Source organism: Perna viridis, chromosome 6 (assembly GCF_037379345.1).
Source record: "Perna viridis isolate PV_CMFRI_1.1 ecotype Kerala chromosome 6, ASM3737934v1, whole genome shotgun sequence".
NCBI lineage: Eukaryota > Metazoa > Mollusca > Bivalvia > Mytilida > Mytilidae > Perna > Perna viridis.
Window position 1 is genome coordinate 16348641 of NC_142450.1, and position 18273 is coordinate 16366913.

At 42.4% G+C, this 18273-nt stretch overlaps 1 pseudogene; it reads right to left on the minus strand.

Moving 5' to 3' along the window:
- Positions 1 to 2683: 2683 nt before the first annotated feature.
- LOC148613856 (uncharacterized) overlaps positions 2684 to 18273 on the minus strand; it is a 28756-nt pseudogene continuing 13166 nt past the window's right edge.

An 18273-nucleotide genomic window follows, 5' to 3' on the forward strand; every position in this document is an offset into this window, starting at 1 on the left:
GGAAAATATGCCACGTTTCTCACACATTAAAGAACGCTGCTGTGGTATTCGATAGGAGTATGAACCTTCACTCTCCGCCACAGGAGGCTAAATTGCCCGACCTTACCCATCCCTCCCCTTTTTCTAGTGGCAATCAAAATTTGTCGACCCCATTGTCCTTGTGTCCCACCCCATTTTTCATTTCATGTTCATTTTATCATCCATTTCATGTTCATCGTCTGAATATAGCTGAAATATTGCTGCTCGAACGTTAAACCCCAACAATCAATCAATCAACCTATCCTGGTTCCCGGGACTACGTTCCAGGTATTAGCTACTAGCAATACTCTCTCACATATTTGTATATGTGTAACATACTGAATATTGCGATCGGGAACCAGTCTATCAATCAACCCAGCTTGAAATCTAGCGTGAAAGAGAAATGACGCCGATTTGACGTCACTAAGGAGGCATACAATTACCAAATCCAACGTTAATTTAGCATATCAACGCGCGATAACGAACCACAAATACCAGCCCTTGTATAACGCGATTTTTGTTCATAGTACAAAATTGTATAATAAGGCTGTGAACAATAGAGATAATTTGATATTGCGAAAGGAAAATATTACAATGTATGTTAGATAAATAACACTGCATGAGTAATTTCTTTGAACAACAGAGATATGTGATGCAGTAAAATTCTATATGGTTATTGTTAATCAAAATAAGCAAACGAAAAGTATTGATTAAATGAATAATTGTATAAATAATATTAAACCAAAATAATTAGAAAAATATGTTTTGATAAGACTAAGACTAAGAAATTTTACTTAAAGTCGGGTTTCAGTATAACATAAAACATAAGCTCTCTAGAGTTTTTAGCCCACATACATATAACAAAACATAATAAATAATAAAACGAGACACATACAAGAAGCACAGCAAATAAAATTCACAAGGCAAACGCAGTACAATGAAATTAATAAATAAGTGTTTGTTAAGATACTATGCAAGTACAAATGGTTGGAAAAATAAAACTAGAACTAGAAGTAACTACAAAATTAAGATCTACAGGAGCCACATTTGCATGAGCTGCCATTCCAGTTTTTAATGAGGCTTTTAAACTGGTCAAAATTTGACTAAGAACGAATATCATTTGGCAGCTCATTCCAGAGTGTGGCCCTAGCATACCTTACTGAATGTAAACCAAATCATGTTGTTCTAACCCTGGGAACTTCTGCCAAATTGTCCCTTTTAAAAGAGTAATTAGATTTTTTTTTAAGTTACAATGTCATGTAAATAAGTTGGAGACTTTTTATGGATAATTTAAAAAAAAAAAACTTCTATTGCCATATATCGAAGACGTCTTATTTTAAGAGATGGAATTCTGGAATAGCCTTCATCCGATTGTTTGAAAACCAATTTATTAAAATAGCACTTTCATTTTCTAAAGTTTTGACTTATCCGTCGATGTGGAAGCCTGAGTGTGATAATGTATTATCATCTGCATAGTTATATAAAGTACTATCTGTATCAAAAGTGAAAATATCATTTAAAAAATGTTAAACAGTAAAGGTCCAAGGATAGAACCTTGGGGAACTCCTTTATATATATTTTGCCAGGTAATAAATACAGCTCCTATTCTGACACACTGTGTTCTATCAGATAAATAACCTCATATTAAATCAACTGCTTTTTCAGATAGACCATATTAAGATCTTAACTTAAGTAAAATTAAATCTTGTGGTAGGCAGTCGGAAGCCTTTGAGAGCTCTATCACAGCATCAACATATTTATTTTCATCGATTGCTTTTTTTTTAATCACTGATCACTGTATATTTTTTGTACAAATAAAGTGTACAATATCTTTACCAGACAAGGCTTGAAAGAACGCAGTGTCCGACGGGCCACGGACATAAAATGAACAATACAGGGAAAATAATGCGAAAGTATTGCGTCATCAATCGCTACTCCATCTAGATTCCATCATGAGTGAGTGTTCCCTAGACCCAACAAAATATATCTAAAAGATGTTATATAGAAAGCTTAGGACGGACAGGGCCACGACATCTCGAGGAGCCGTGCCGTGCCCTCGACCTCTCGGCTTCGACCACATTTTGCGACATTACATGTATATGTATATAGATAAGCGTTAAATTGATGCACGAAATATCAGAAGGAAAAATCAACTATCGTTCAAATGGGAGGGAGGAATTCGGTGTTACATGTACAGGAGAAGAGCGTTAGTTGGCAATAATGCCACGAATCACGTGCATAGATTCCTTTTTGTACTTAGAATAACTAAACACAATTTAAACATGCATGTTGAATTTTAATGGACACTGGAATATGCAGTATGTTTTGAAAACAGAAGAAACTATGTCCTTGAATCCTAAGAAAAAACGAACGCAATGTTTTTTAAGTTGTTGGTGTCTATTTTACAAACGATTCCATATTAACTCACGAAGTAAGCTGACCAATTTTCTTTAGTTTAATAGTGCTTGTTGGTTTTCAAAAGGGGTGCACCCCACCTGCCCCTGTGCACAGACCCACTGTATATGTTCATACCCAGTAAGTGATATTATTACTTTTGAAGTTTTTTTTAATCTGACTGCTTTGGTAACAGTGGCAACACAAACTTTGCTTTTGAAGTAACTTCTGTCCTTCTGTATAAAGGGTTGCTCTTTATTTTGTCCAATTTTTTTAAGGAATTCTGTCCACCACTTTTTTTTCAGAGTGATTAATTTGATCTGTAAACAAACAACACCAATGTTGTAGTCTTTCTTTGATGCGTTCAATATTAACTTTATCAAAAACGGGATTTAAAATAGTTGGTATTCCTTTTGGTAAAGTGGGTATTCCATTTCTTGAAACAGCGATCATACCATACTGTTCCATTATCCAAACACTATTATGGAAAGCCTTGTATTCAATTTTCACTTTGTTGGAAGTCAAATCCCGAAAGAACTTATAATGTAGTGGGACAGTATGCTTTCGAATGTCATTTATAAAGGGAGTAAGCCATGAACGAATATCATAAATTGCTGTTACATCTTTGACATTTGGAAGCATTTCCTTAAGCTTTGGTAAAGTTTCTGCATCATTTCGTCGGAGTTTTTTCAGCAATGCGACTGAACACAACATCAACATTTTCATGCGTGTTTCCAACCGGTTAAAATGATAGATGAACCTACACATGGAATGTATAGTTATGAAACATTTAATTAGCCAAGAATCTTGTAGAATTGTACTTAAATGAAGCAAATTCAAGTCAATTCCACTGGAATAAAACACTTGGTACAGATTGAAACGTACTTAAATACACGTTAATCACATATTATTATTCTTTTTCTTCTGAATTCAGTGATGCTAATAGATAACGAAACTTGAAATTATGAAATCAAATTCTATGTATTTTATCTTACCTCGTTAAATATATGTTGATGAACCAACAACTCACAAAATGCAAGTACGTATCTATTTTTGTTTTCCCTCCAGCAATTGTCTGCTTGCAAATACAGAATCGGGGTAATTTATTGTCCTGTAAATTAAATATTCAAGCAATATTACAAATCATCCATGTTGAGCATAAAAACTACAGGAAACAAATTTAAATAAAAAATATCCTCACTGTTACTTAATGTTTAAAAATACAACTTAGCAAATTCATTTTGACAAGTTCTCGTGAAAAGTTTTCCACATACAAGCTTTAATTTATAGTAAAGAGTAATCAAGGGAACCAAGGTTATAGCGGTAATCAAAAGAATTTAATCGAGGGACAAAGACCAGACATGGAAAAAAGACACAGACAACAAAGAACATAAAATATAAAAAATAATACATAAAAAGTAACAAAAATATATGAGCAACTTGAACTCCACTAAAAACTGGGAGCATGGACCAGGTGCATCGGTAGGGTAAGCGTCCTCTGCTTTTCTAGAAACACCCGCCGAGTTGCTCATAAAAAGTCAAGTCCAGGGTAGACAAACGAGGAAAGGAAAACCATGACCCGTTGAATAAATCAGCTTTCATGGTGCTGATGGATACACCATAACGATCTATGAGTTCATGATGACGACCATAAAACTTCTGTAGTGATGACTTCTATCTTGTAGCAACATAACCCTGTTTTAGAAGCCTATTTGTTAGAGTTCTAGCGCGATACAAAAAGTCTGCGTAGATTCGGCAAGCTCTGGCATAACATATGAGTTGTGATATGAACACTCCATACGCAGGAGCCGAAGGGATGTTGCCACAGATGAAAGGAAAGTTGACAATTCTGAATGAAAAGCCATCACGTTTGTCGTAAAGTTTGGTCAATAGTTTTCCTTTACCATCGATTTCTAAGTGTAGGTCAAGATATGAGGCTGACTTCACAGTGTCTGTAGTATCCTTTATCTCAAGTTCTTTTGGGTAGATGCGATGTATCAAATCCCAGAAATTAGGATTGTTTAAAGATAATACGTCATCTATATAGCGGAAACTGAGATTAAAGGATCTAGCCAAACGATATTCTTTCTTTCTGATCAGATCAGCTATAAAGTCAGCCTCATAAGATTGAAGGAATAGGTCAGCAAGTAAAGGAGCACAATTTGTTCCCATTGGAATGCCGACCGTTTGTTGAAAAACACGTCCACCACACTGGACAAATATGTTGTCGATTAAAAATTCCAGCATTTTGTAAACATCTTCCTCTGTATATTTGGAAGATGATTTGGAATTATTTCTTACAAAGTATGAGGAATCTCTACCAAGAACTATATATTTTTATCTAGGTGTACCATCTTTTTTGGGAAAAACAACGATGTATAATGTTTTTAAGTCGGGATTTTAACTGAGTATGGGGAATAGAAGTATACAGTGTTGAAAAATCATAGGTTTTAATTCTATTATATTCAGATAGTAGTCTTGGGCTGACTGTCTCCAAAAGATCTTTCGAATTTTTCAAGATTCACATTGAATTAATACCACTACGGGAGTAACAAGTGTTGTGGTAGGACTGCAGACCCTCTTTGACAATTGTGAGTATAGAAGGTAAAGGTTTTGAAAGGGGTTTGGTGGTACATTTTGCAGATCCAGGTATGAAATGTTATTTGTATGGATTTTTGTGAAGTTTAGGAATCCAGTACATAGACGGTAAATCACAATCATCGTCCTTGGTAGAGAGACCAAAAGAGGATAGCACAGATTTATGGTTTTCCGCAATCTCTTCTTTTGAAAGAGTGGTAGCTGTATAGGTCTTATCACTGCTATTATTGTATACGTCTACCTCTGATAATAAACATTGGATATAAAAGTTTTGCAGACAAAAACAATGTTGTTTTGGGCTTTGTCTGCTGGTACGACAACATATTTGTCATATATAGTAGACAATGTTTTTGCTACATCGGGGTCTTTGAAAACTGATGTAGCCTTGGCACTCATTGGCCTACTTAAAACTTTCATTCCTTTCGAAATTATAAACCTCACGGCCTTTAACCACTCTGACAGAGAATCAATGTCTTCTTGTTCTCGTTTTATCCATTTTCTTGCATATTCCTCGACGGCATCCATAAGAACTTTACAGTTATAATTCTAATTTATGGAGCGTGGTTCACGGTGCTTGGGACCTTTAGAGAGGATATTACGCAGCGATTCATTTTCGATAATGGTTAAATCTCCCGTAACGACGTGACCAGAAGGACCATATTTGAATGGAGAGGTTTTGCAAGAACAGTCAGGTGTTTTTACCTTGAAGTCCTCAATCTCGAGGTTCTGCAATAGCCTTTTATAATTGAAAATTTTGGTTGGATGCGATGGGTGAAGTATAGGAATATGAAATAATTGGTATGGACTTGTCTTTGAAATATGGGGGAATTTTGTTGGTAATGTTTTTGTGATGGAGGATGTTAGCCATATTAATTGCATCTATACCTTTGTTGACAAAGGTAGTGGAAGAAATGATCGTTTTTCTTCATCTTGACTTTTCACACAAACTGGTTTAAAGAGTCTGTGGAAACCAATATCCAAAATGATGGCAACAAGTCTGTATAATGATGAGGTGGGGTCAGAAACAGGAGTGTCAAGACTTGTTTTGTAAAGGGAGTGTAGTAGAGTGAGAGGTATAGAATAAAGTTTGGTTCTAAATGTGATGAAGTCCAAGAGGTTTTTGTATGAAAGGAAGGAGACCATCTATGGAGACATCATGTAACTTAGGTGACGTATAGTGGCGATGACCATGACTCCTTTCCCGTATTGGATTTTTGTGAAATAAATTCATCACTTTTATGCTATTGTTATATTGGCTTGAAAGGTTTCCTACACTTTTGATGTTGTCATTGCATCCGCAAGGTACCTAGTCTGCGTTTCCAGTACTCCTGTCTTTCCCTACGATAGTTTTTACTTAGAACGGGACTGTTCGTAGGATGGTAAATATTTTTCTAAAATACGAACTTTCATGGAGAGGATCTTGTTGATTAAAGTGTTGATAAACTGTCGGGAATTTGGTGGTGTTAATTCCCGAACGATGACCGCACATTCTTTTATTTAATCGTTCTTCCGTTTCTCCGACATATATTAAACCACATAAGTTGCATTCTAATCCATATATTAAGTTTGTTGATTTGCAACTTGAGTCATCGTGACTTCTTGTATGGAAAGTTTTGTTTGTAAGGGAACTGGAGAAGTAAGGGTCGGTTATAAGAATGTTGCATGTTTTGCAATTTTTAATACCACATTTTGATATGGTACAATGTGGTTCGTCATCGTTGTAGTCAAATATATCGTTTAAAGTGATGGAACATGGTTTGATAATTTTAAAAAAGTCAGAATTTTTGTACGGGAATAAACAAGTATTAATTGTTTCTTTTTGTCTTTGAAAACATTTAATGTAAATGTAACTTGCCATCATTTTTTAAATCTCGTACAAAATTATAACAAGCAGATTCATTTTAAGATTGGAATCGTGGGCATATTGATTCCAGTTTAAGAAGGTGAAAAATCTGTTCTGCCCGTGAGCCAAAACTCCTGTAACATGTGTTGCAAGTAGATCCACAGCACTAACAGCCTTAAATAGAAAAAAATGGTATGTACATGTACTATGAACTCTATAGGTATGCTTGGTCCTTAACACATTTAATTATCACTGTCAAATTTCGGAAAGAAAAGTTAAGGTTAACGTTGAGAGAAAAAACGAAAACAGAACCTATGAGTTCTTTTTTTTACAATTTCAAATAGAAATACTGCACGAAATTAGTCTATTTTTACCTAGATTTCGGGTCAGGATATGAATCGAATCTCTTGAAATTAGTTCTACCACACTACTTGATGTTGAGGCTTTAACATGCACCCTACTAGATTTTAAAATTAATATGTTTATTCACAATCCCATAAGATCTAAGTAGTGTGAAAATGACAATTCTGCCCCACATGCAGAAATCCTGCATAAAATCCCCAACCCCGACGGCCAAATGCAAACGGATGGCATCCCTATTGAGCATAGGGTAAGTACAAGAAATATGACTTTCGTACACAATGGATTCGTTGACATTCCCACAGATGGGGATGACTTCATCAGCGAAGACGCCTTCCAGGAGAAGGTGCAGGACCAGAATCAGGAAGCACTCAAATGGAAGGACTTACCCACCGGGGTGATCTATAAGATCTTGGAGGTGGTAGAAGTGGATGGGAAATTCGGTAAAAGCAAAATCCTCACCCTGAAGAATCGAGACGGAGAGACCACCAGGGTATGGGCCTGCCCCACTCTTAACAAAAAGAAGGGTCCCTTGCAAGGAGCTTTCGTTCGGAGCACTGGATTCAAGGTGAGCAAGAACTCTCAGCAGCAGTGCCTCTCCTATGATCTGGTGAGGAAATAATAAAAAAAATAATCGAGGTCTATGGGTATAGGGTTCGAAATTTTCCAATCCAAATTACTGGATTGGGAAATTTTTTTTTTTGGTCACTTGGAACTTTGATCTGGAGGATTCTGGAATAAGCGTGGGGAGCGAGGCGTAGCCGAGCGAGGCGCGCGTTGGAAGAATCTTCCCTATGGCGCATGCGCAGTAAGGTATTCACTAAAAAGTGGTGGCCGTGGAAGATTTTCGCAGCTGCTGCTTTTCGTCGTAGTAGAAGCTAAGACATTTCACAACCCCTGCAAATTCAGATTTATCGATATCACCATCCTCCAGGCCTTTGCTCACTGCATCTTTGATCTTGGATTGGTAGGATCTGACGATGCGCACGGTATCTTCATGCTTTTTACGCTTTTGGCGGATGCGCTTGGCTAGCACCGCCAACCCCGCCGTCGTGATGGAATTCACGACAGCTAGTGAGCTCAATGGAATGCATGCTACGGCACCTATCCCCGTTGCGGCGGTGCTGAGTGTGCCGGTTGTGCAAATGACATTGAGCACGTTAAATGAACCCAGAGCAAAAGACACCACTTTGTCCACTCGTTTATAGATCCTCGACAGTCGGGCGTATTTATGCATTTCGAATTTGAGCTCTCGCTAGATAGATTCGATCCTAGCTTCCCTGTAGGCTTTCATCCCAAAGTCTACGGAGTTCATTTATTTATAGGAGCATGCCTAATATGGGGATGCTTTTGACGGGGCTATTGGGACCTAAGATCAACCCCTTACCATCGTAGAACCGAAGTCCGCTCTTCAAGTATAAGCCATCGCCCTAAGTATTGGGCAAAGTACCTGGGCTGAGATACAGATCACGACCATGAGGTTTCACGCAGCATACTTTCCCACCCTTCTTGAGAAATAATCCAGATCTCACGGCCTTTTGGATGGCTGCGCTTCCCAAACCGCTCAATGCGCCCACGCCCAAAGCGGGCAGCACGGTTTTGGCCAGCATGGGCAGCGCGGCAGAGGCGAGACCTGCCAGCATGGGGAGGAATCCACCTTCTTTCTGCACGTTATGCCTCACCTGCTTCGGACTCATCTCCAAGACCATTCCACCCTTACCGCTCTGCAAGAGCTTGGCGATGCGCTGGATCTGACGGCGGGTGAGGAGCATCTTATGCTCGCCGGATAGGTTGGCATGCAACAATCGGACGCTCACGGGGCAACCGTTCTTTGCCGCACGCTGGATCTCCTCTGCCTGACCTTTCATCAAGTTCAGACCATACTCTTGATAATCCATTTATTTATACCTCACGCAGATGGAAGCGGATGGTGAGATTCTCCCCTCGCAGATCGATGGGGCGAGCGTCTTGATCGGTCAGATACGTCTGCATGCGATCGATGGTCCTCAGGGTCACGGGTAAGTAGACAAGATTCTTTGGAGTCTGGATGATCTTCATGCCAGGATCGACTGCGGGAAGGAAGCTATAGATGGTGGACTGCTGCGTGCCGTTGACGTAGCTTCCGTGGATGATATCGCTATTCACCAGGATGCTATTGATGCTGATGATATTGACGATATTCTCTCCCTCCGCGTAGCCGTTGGTGCTACGGTCGTAGGTATACGTCTGGCGCTCGAATCCAAGCACCGTACTGATGCTATTGGGCACGTTGAAATCCACTTGGTAATTTTTGGCGAGAGTGAGGGTCGCTCTCAGCGTCGCGCGATTGGCGTCGAGAAGGATCTTAGCCTTGTGCTTATGGAGCCGCAGTTGCCGCTGGATCTCATCGTTGATATCATCGATTCCATAGGAGCCGGTGCTCAGCTCGACGGGAAACCAGCTAGCCCCGTCATCGGGAGAGTAGCGGAAGGAATTATTACCTGCATGAATATTGGGGATGGAGTAGTAGGTCTCCAGATTCACGAGGGCCATCTCGTAAGATTTCTCCTCGCGCAGCTGGAGGGGTGGATTGAAGCGAGTCAAGATCTGGCTATCGTTCCCAGAGACGATGAAGGAGAACCCGTGCTTGGGCTCGGTATTGGTGGCGATTTTCCGCAAAAGTGAAACGTCCATTTATCTAAGCCTCCTCAGAAGATGACGCTCATCTTCTGGCCGTCGGATTCAAATTGGAGGATTCGATCGGAGATGACCAGGGCGAAGGCTTGGGTATTGGCAGGAACGTTGCGCTCGAAGTCGGCTCGGATCTGGATATCCACCGTCGATTCGTTCAGCCGCTCGGAATGATGGCTCACGTCGATGACGAATAGGGGATAGAGATCGATGATATCTGAGGGATTGATGCCGCCATTGCTCAGCAGACTTTCCATGCTATAAAATTTCTCGCGCACTTCGGCGGCCTCCTTATAGACCCTGGCGACCCTGCATTGGGTGAAGCCGGTATTGAAGTCCACGGCGGGATAGTGCTCCGCATTGAGGGTCACGTGGATATTTCGCAATCGGCAGTGGTCGAAGACGGCGGCATTATGCAGATGATCGTTGCCCCTTTCGGTCTGAAAGGCGACGATGATCCATCGCGGTTTTTCTCGCCCGCTTTTAGCGGCTAGGCGCATGTGAAATTGCGAGGTCTGGGGCACGGCTATGGAGTCGCACCGCCTCATGCGAAATCCGCAATCGATCTTGGTCTTGCTCTGGATGGTCTTATAGAGCCGCAGCTTCTTTTCGTCGGACGGGATGACGTGGGGGACGAACCAGGAGACCTTGCTAAAGACTACTTTGGCCACATCGTTGACGGCGGCGGCTCGGAGGATGGCATTGGCATCCGAATCGCGCACCAGGGAGAGCTCGTGCTTGAATCCGTAGACGATCTTATCGTAGTCCTCGGCAAAGCCAAAGACGTGCTTAAGCGGGATGGAGAAGGAAAAGGATCCCTTATTGGCTGGCTTGGTGATGATATACCCGCGACGTGCTGCGAATCCAACATTATCTGCCTCAGCATCGGCCGTGGAGTCCTTGAACCATAGCTGGTTGAGGCCTTGCGATTTTGAAAAGTCGTCGGGATACGTCAGCATTCCTAGCATGGTGGTGGCGACGCCGGGATCGTTGAGGTGCTCGATCTGCTGACCGGAAAGTCGGTAGCTGATGCTACGAAAGAGATACATGGCACCGTTATGGACGAGCGATACCAGATCGGCGTCGCCATACGCAGTGCCATCATTCTTCTCAAGTCGGCCTTCGATCAAGCGATAGCTTTCGGCGGGGTGAAGGAAGAGATCCTGAGTCTCGATATTGATGCGTATCTCTGCGCCGGCATTTTTCAGCTGCGCCCCGGCTTCAGGTTCGTATTCGTGAACCTGATATTCCTGGAGACTTTCATCGAAAGTCAGTCCTTCGGTGATAGTGAGAATATCGACCATCATATATTTATCTATAGCGCTGGACGAAGTCGTGGATGGTGGCGATGCCCCCGCCAGAGATGAGATTATTGAGACGGGCCTGCTGTTGAGGGGTCCTCTTGGTCTTGGGGGATGGTGTTGGGGGAGGATTTTTCTTGCCAGTCATTCGATGGACGACGTGGTCAACGGCCTTGGTCGCACCTTTCTCCACGCCTTTCAGGGCGGCATTGGAAGCGGCGCTCACGGCCTTGCTACCCAACGTCTTCGCGGCAGAGGATGTATGTTTGTTTGTTTGTTTGTTGGGGTTTAACGTCCGAGCAGCAATATTTCAGCTATATTCAGACGATGAACATGAAATGGATGACAAAATGAACATGAAATGAAAAAAAAAAGGATGGGTCTCAAGGATAATAGGGTCGACAAATTTTGATTGCCACTGAAAAAAGGGGGATGGGTAAGGTCGGGCAATTTAGCCTCCTGTGGCGGAGCGCAAAGGTTCCTACTCCTATCGAATACCACAGCAGGGTTCTTTAACGTGCGAGGAACGTGGCATCTTTCCCAACACGGTGCACCACTATGGTTTGCGGTCAGGTTTTCCGTATTATAGCCTGACAACCCCAGCATGTAACACGCCAGGGGTACCCCATTCCACCACCTGGGGCACACATCCCAGTTGCTCTGTGGGCAGAGCGCCTAGCCCCCGGCCAGGTTTCTGAGCACTATTTAGTCGCCTTTTACGACAAGCTTAGCGCTGCTGCAGGCCTATTCTTTTAACACCCGGACCTGCACGGGGCGCAGAGGATGTAAGCACGCGTCCTGCCAGACTGGCGATCGTATCGAAAAGGCCTCTTCCACCGACTGCATACTTCCGACGATATCCGTGATTCACTACTAAAGGCATCGTAAATTTATTTAGAGGAGCATCCGATGCAGCTTCTCGTACTCACCCCTGCTGATATGACCGGAATTCCTCATGGCGTCGAGGATAGCCACGATTTCGTTGCGCACCCCATTATTTCCAGCCTGGTAGGCGGCGGCGCAAAGATCGAGACGATCTAGCAATTGATCGAAGCACGTTGGAAGGAAGACGGTCGATACCCCGCTCCCATACTTACCTTGCTTATAGAGGTACGAGACGATCTCCTTCCATTTCCGACTCTTGCTTGCCTTTGGGGTCTGCGAGAGCGCAGAGTTGCCGTGATACATGGCATTGGATGCTCGTAGGATATCACCATAGGTATGAAGGTCATCCACCTCGAAATCTTTGGGATGCTTCATGACCATAAGCTCCCATAGGCCGGGAAGGGTAGGCACCGGGGCGGGCAGAGCGAGTGGGATATCTTCGATCTTTTTGGTGATCTGGGAGGCGGTCTCCTTTTGCGTCTTATCTAGGCGACGCTGCATATCGCTGGCCTGGATGCTGCGCTTGGTCTCCTGCAAGTCCTTAGCAAGCGCCTCACGCTGCTTGGGATCGATGATCTTGATGAACGTCATTTATCTATAGCTTCGCCATCGCCCCATAGCGTTCACCCCCATCGCCCTATAGCGTTCGTCCCATCGCCCCCAACGCCCCATAGCGATGGATCGAACGCCCCTAAGCGATGGATCGAACGCCCCATAGCGTTCAAGCCATCTCCCATGCTTTTTGCCTCCTGCCTCACCGGGATGCAAAAACCGTGGATTCCCGAAGATCCTACGCACTCTCCATGCATTTGGAGGAGCAGAAGGGCTCGCGGTCGATCCTCTTCACGCCTTTGAGGAGATCGCACTCCCCCACCATCCTCACTTTTACGCCCGACCAGAGGGTGGCAAATTTGGGTACGTATATAGTCTCCTCGTGATACAAAGCCTTACCGCGGGCGATCGAGACTCCGCACCGGCAGCATGCCTCAGGGAAAAGCTTCGAATGCCTCTTGCACTTATCACTGTCCGATATGGAAGGATACGTGCACTGATGGCCGCGGATGGTCTTGATGCAGCACTGGGGTCCGGGCGGCGGCTTAGATTTGCGGTTGGAGTGGGAATTATAGGTCCTTCCTTCGAAATCCTGATGATCGATGCGGTGAATGAGCGTGAGTCCGCACTTATTGCAGAAGCCATCCTCAAGGCTATGGCGGCAGCGACACTCGCACTTTCCAAATTCGCCCAGATGCTGGCGGATGCAGGGGTGGCAAATATTGCCGAGAAGTTTGCATTAACACTCTTCCCCGTATCGGCCAAAATAGTGATCCGCAGAGCACCCCTCGCACCTATCCAGTCATCAGGGAGGCTTGGAGAGTATATCCAAAGAGGTATCCCCTTAACTCAGCGATCGATGGAGATCGACCTTTCTCTAGCTCGAACTGATTCTCCAGGAAAAATTCCTTCAAGTGATCCATTCTTTATCTTAGACTCGATAGAAATCGTCTAGATTGCATCTATACTTTCCAGCCGTCTTGGGGCTTGTGAGATCGATGGTCATAAATCCGTGAGGCTTAGCCCAGCAGTGGTCGCATAAGGCATCGAATTGGGCTGGGTGAGATCGCCGCAGTGGTCCCGGCGGATATGATCGCGATTCTTAGCATCCTGCTCGAAGAGGCAGATGAAGTTGGCATTCTCCCGGATCGATTGCCGCGGAAGTTTGAAGTAATTTTGGCAGAGGTAGAAGCAGTCGACGTTATTATGCCGACCGCACACGTAGTAATCCTCGCACTTGCTATGCTTGCTAAGCATCAAGTCGTGAGGTTTTTGCGGGCGGGATCGAGCTCTCGAGGATCGGGCACGTCGCTCACCTCCTCGAAGAAGAAGGGTTCGATACCGCTAGGCTTGGGCGGCGGCTTCATCATTTGCACCACGTCGACCAGAGAGTGGGGATAGCGATCCTTGATGGAGAGAAGGTCGCGGATATCGTCCTTCGAAAATCCTTTCCCCAGCGCCTGCCGCAGCAGCTGATAGATGGGCTGGTGGAGCGATTTTCCGAAGACGTAGAGGCGATCGTAATCGAGCCATCCATCGCGTAGGAGGAGATTATTCAGCAGAGTCGTCTTGCCGCAGTCTGACTTCCCGATGATCAGACATCATTGATTGATTGATTGATTGTTGTTGTTTATTGCCGTTTCGGCGACCAGGGCCATATCACGGCAAGAACATTTAATGCAAGGAAAATATTAAAAGCAAGATCAAAGTCTCTTCATAAAATAATGAAATTAAAACAAACAGCTATTTACATATAAAAAGGTACATAAAAGGTGAACCTAAGACATAAAATACATATAGAAACATAACTTCGATAAAACATTTAAAACATTGAAAAATCAAGGAAGGTATCCAATTTAGATTTTATTAAATAAACCGATGTCCCGCAAGAAATCGATAATGTTTTTAGATGAAACGGTCTTGAACAAATAAAACATATTGGCGCAGTCAAAATAATTTTGCCTGGTGTTGGCAAAATCCACACAATCCAGAACAACATGTTTGATAGAGAAAGGGCAATCACATGGGATACATTCAGGTGGAGGATCACCAACAAGCAAATGGCCATGTGTAAATCTAGAATGTCCAATGCGGCATCTAGTCATGACCACTTGCTCTTTGCGATTGCCCGACCCGGATTGATGAACACCTAGATCGGGTTTTATGGAATTGAGTTTGTTGTGTTCAAGACCGTCCCATCGGTCCTGCCACATCTTTAAAATATATTTCCTTATTAAAGGTTTAAAATCGGTGTATGGCAAACTAACGTCCTTTATTATTTCATTTAATGCCTTTTTGGCAACCCTGTCTACAACTGAATTCCCCTGAATACCAACATGACTGGGTACCCAGAGGAAAACAATCTCTTTATCAAATTCCCGAAGTCGATGAATAAAATATAAAATTTGTAAAATAAGAGTATTTCTCAGTTTGTGATTCTTAATTGCCAAAAGACAGCTCAAAGAGTCAGAACAAATAATAAACTGTGACAGATTAGATTGAGTAATCAATTTAAGTGCTAACAATATGGCTCGAGCTTCAGCTGTGAATATGGAAGCGCTCGATGGCAACCGTTCAGTTACAGTTCTGTCACCATGGACAGCAGCACATGCAACGCTATCGCCATCCTTTGAGCCATCTGTATACACCGTCAAAAAATCTGGATAATTTGCTTTAATTTCAGAAATTTTTTGTTGTAAAAATAAAGGATTGGTATCGGACTTTTTATATTCACGCAGATCAAAAATGAAAGAAGGGTGTGGAAGCTCCCATGGAGGGCATTTCGAAGTAACAACAGGTGTCACTGCATTGGTCTCCAGATGAATTGCTTCCAAATGAGGTTTTATTCGAATTCCAAAAGGAGGGGTTTTGCTTTCATGTTTTCGATAAATGTCGACATAAATAGGATTAATGACACAGTCGTAGGCAGGGCTATCTGGGTAGGCCATAAGTTTACTTACATATTGAAGACCTAATTTCAAACGTCTGTCTCCAAGGGAGGGTTCATTTGCCTCGGCATAAAGGCTCTCAATAGGAGAGGTTCTGAAGGCAACCAAGGCAAAGTCGCAACCCCTGGTGGTGAACAGCGTCTAAAATTTTAAGGTAAGATTTTTTGGCGGAACCATAAACAATAGATCCATAATCAAGTTTAGACCTAACCAAAGATCTATATAAATTTAATAAAATTGAGGTATCAGCACCCCAATCGGTACTGGACACCATTTTTAAAATATCTAGTGCCTTAAGACACCTAGATTTGAGTAATTTGATATGGGGAAGAAAAGAAAGTTTACTATCAAAAAGTAATCCAAGGAATTTTGTTTCTTCTACTATTTTGATTTTATTACCATAAAGAAAGAGATCTGGTTCCGGATGCAACATATTGAAGGCCACAGATGGGACAGTGGTGTAAATATATTACATTAGCACTCTTGCAGTGCACGTTACAAAATATTTTGTAGCGTTTCCCCGTGACTGTGCTGGTGATTGATGACGAGTGGTGCATTTTGTTGCAACATTTTCACCTTTTGTCACCACAGGAGCGATTCTGGTTCGGGAAAGATTTTGGATAATGTTGAGTTTCTCTCAACAGAGGCCCAGTGCTCACGAATGGTATTGTGGCTGTTTTTCTTAAGGCAGGGGTGATATATTAGAACACAAGGGATTCTTTTACATTTTTTCTTTGCCTTGTACTATAACAGACTACTTCTTGGGATATTGTGATTTTTTTTGGAACCCTTCTTTGATGGTCTTGTATCTATATCCTCTTCATCTTAAATTGTTCTTTAGTTGACCAAGACGTTTTTTTTAAGGTTTCGTCATTTGAACAAATGCGCCTTAGCCTAAGAGCTTGACTAAATGGTATACTCTTAGTCAGGTGAGATGGATGACAGCTCATAGGCATAATATATTGAAGTGTGTCAGTTGGTTTGGAGTATAAGTCCGTGGAGAGCTCTCCTCCCGATAAGGTGTTGGAGGTATCAATGAATGAGATGTTAGTAGCAGATGTTTCGTGAGTGAACTTAATTAAAGATTGATTGATTGATTGTTTGGGTTTAACACCAGAGCAGCAATATTTCAGCTATATTCAGACGATGAACATGAAATGGATGATAAAATGAACATGAAATAATGATGAAATGAAAAATGGGGTGGGACACAAGGATAATGGGGTCGACAAATTTTGATTACCACTGGAAATAGGCAGATGTGGGTAGGGTCGGGCAATCTAGCCTTATGTGGCAGAGCCCTATGGTTCTTACTCCGGAAGAATACCACATAAGGGTTCGTTAGCGTGCGAGGAACGTGGCATCTTTCCCAACACGGTGCACCACTATGGTTTGCGGTCAGGTTTTCCGTTTTATAGCCTGACAACCCCTGCATGTAACACGCCAGGGATACCCCATTCCACCACCTGGGGCACACAACCCAGTTGCTCTGAAGGCAAAGCGCCCTAGCCCCCGGTCAGGGTTCTGAGCACTATTTAATCGCCTTTTTACGACAAGCTTAGCGCTGCTGCTGGTCTATTCCCTTGACACCCGGACCTGCACGGGGCAACTTAATTGAAAAATGTTGATTGTTGGCACGTGCGATAAAATTGTTAGTTCTTCTTCGTCATGTGTCAACTTCATTTCCACGTCGTCAATAAACCTATACCAGGACAGAGTTTTTTCTATAGAGGATTCAAGTAGTTCTTTTTCAAATTGTCCCATGAAAATTTTGGCATAAGACGGAGTCATTTTGGTACCCATAGCTGTGCCATTTATTTCTGAATAATGGTAGCCATTAAAAATAAAATTGTTCTTTATAAAACCATTGTGAGTAAAGTGACTAGGCAGTCAGTAGGTGGAACTTTGACCTCCCGAGAGTCCCATACTTCTCTGCAAGCCTCGATACCATCAGACTGAGGAATGTTGGTATAGAGAGATGTGACGTCCATAGTGACCAGAGTGATGTTTGGTGGAAGGGGATTCAGAGCCTGCATCTTCTGTAAGTAATCAGTCGTATCTTTCATAAATGATGGAAGTTTTTCAACATGTACATAGATGAAAGTCCACGAATTTTCTCTGTTGGATGGCCGTTAGCAGAGACTATAGTTCTACCTGGGTTGTTGATTTTGTGAATTTTGGGGAGTAGGTAGAATCGGCCAGGTTTACGATTTTCAGGTTTGAGATATTCAATAGTTTTAATGTCAATGTGGTTATTTTCGTACATTTTTTATTTCGTCCGCAAAGGATTTTGTGGGTCTGTTTTGATATAAAAACGGTCGTCTTTAAGTTGACGCTCGGCCTCATTAATGTAGGCGGATTTGTCCATGATCACTACAGCGCTGACTTTGTTTGCAGGTTTTATTATGATATTGTCATTGGTCCTTAGACCTTGAAGTGCAGCAGGTTCCCCTATTGTTAAATTATCGTGACTCTCTACGTTGACCCTTACATTTCTTATTAAGTCAGATTTTACATCATCAATAAATGATTCCAAAGTTAAATATTTTCAGGGACCCACTCACTTTTCGTTATAAACCGATAGTTATTTCCATCTTATGAATAACTCTCATTTTGCCCCTCACTCTCTTTTGAGCCAAAGTACTATTTGATCCTCAAACTTCTGGCGAAGTTGTCAACTTCCTCGGTCAGGATGGTTTCATTT